General features: G+C 39.6%; 1 non-coding gene across 1 annotated transcript; it reads right to left on the reverse strand.

Annotated features, from left to right (window-relative positions):
• Positions 1–465: 465 nt before the first annotated feature.
• On the reverse strand, positions 466–536 carry trnac-gca (transfer RNA cysteine (anticodon GCA)). Its single transcript has one exon. It is a non-coding gene; the product is annotated as a tRNA-Cys (tRNA).

The raw sequence follows: 536 nt of genomic DNA on the forward strand, positions 1-536 counted from the left end.
TTAGATCCTTCATTTTGAAAATATCAAACAGCAACATCTTCACTTCAAAATAAAGGCTTCGGTTAACCTAAAGCTGACAATTAAAAAGGCACTCAGATTTGAACTAGGGACCTCTTGATCTGCAGTCAAATGCTCTACCATTGAGCTATAGCCCCATAAATTCATTAGCTCAAAACCGCACACAGGAAATTAGTTCCTTCATTTTGAAAATATCAAACAGCAACATCTTCACTTAAAAATAAAGGGATTGGTCACTCCAAAGCTGCCAAATTCAAAGAGGGCACCCAGCTTTGAATTGGGGACCTCTTGATCTGCAGTCAAATGCTCTACCACTGAGCTATATCCCCATAAAAGCAATAGCTCAAAACCGCACACAGGAAATTAGATCCGTAATTTTTACAATATCACAACAACATCTTCACTGTAAAATAAAGTTTTTGGTTAACCTAAAGCTGACAGTTCCAAAGGGGGCACCCAGATTTGAACTGGGGACCTCTTGATCTGCAGTCAAATGCTCTACCACTGAGCTATACCCC

This window comes from Sinocyclocheilus rhinocerous, unplaced genomic scaffold (assembly GCF_001515625.1).
Source record: "Sinocyclocheilus rhinocerous isolate Xijiao unplaced genomic scaffold, SAMN03320098_v1.1 scaffold5741, whole genome shotgun sequence".
Taxonomy (NCBI): Eukaryota; Metazoa; Chordata; class Actinopteri; order Cypriniformes; family Cyprinidae; genus Sinocyclocheilus; species Sinocyclocheilus rhinocerous.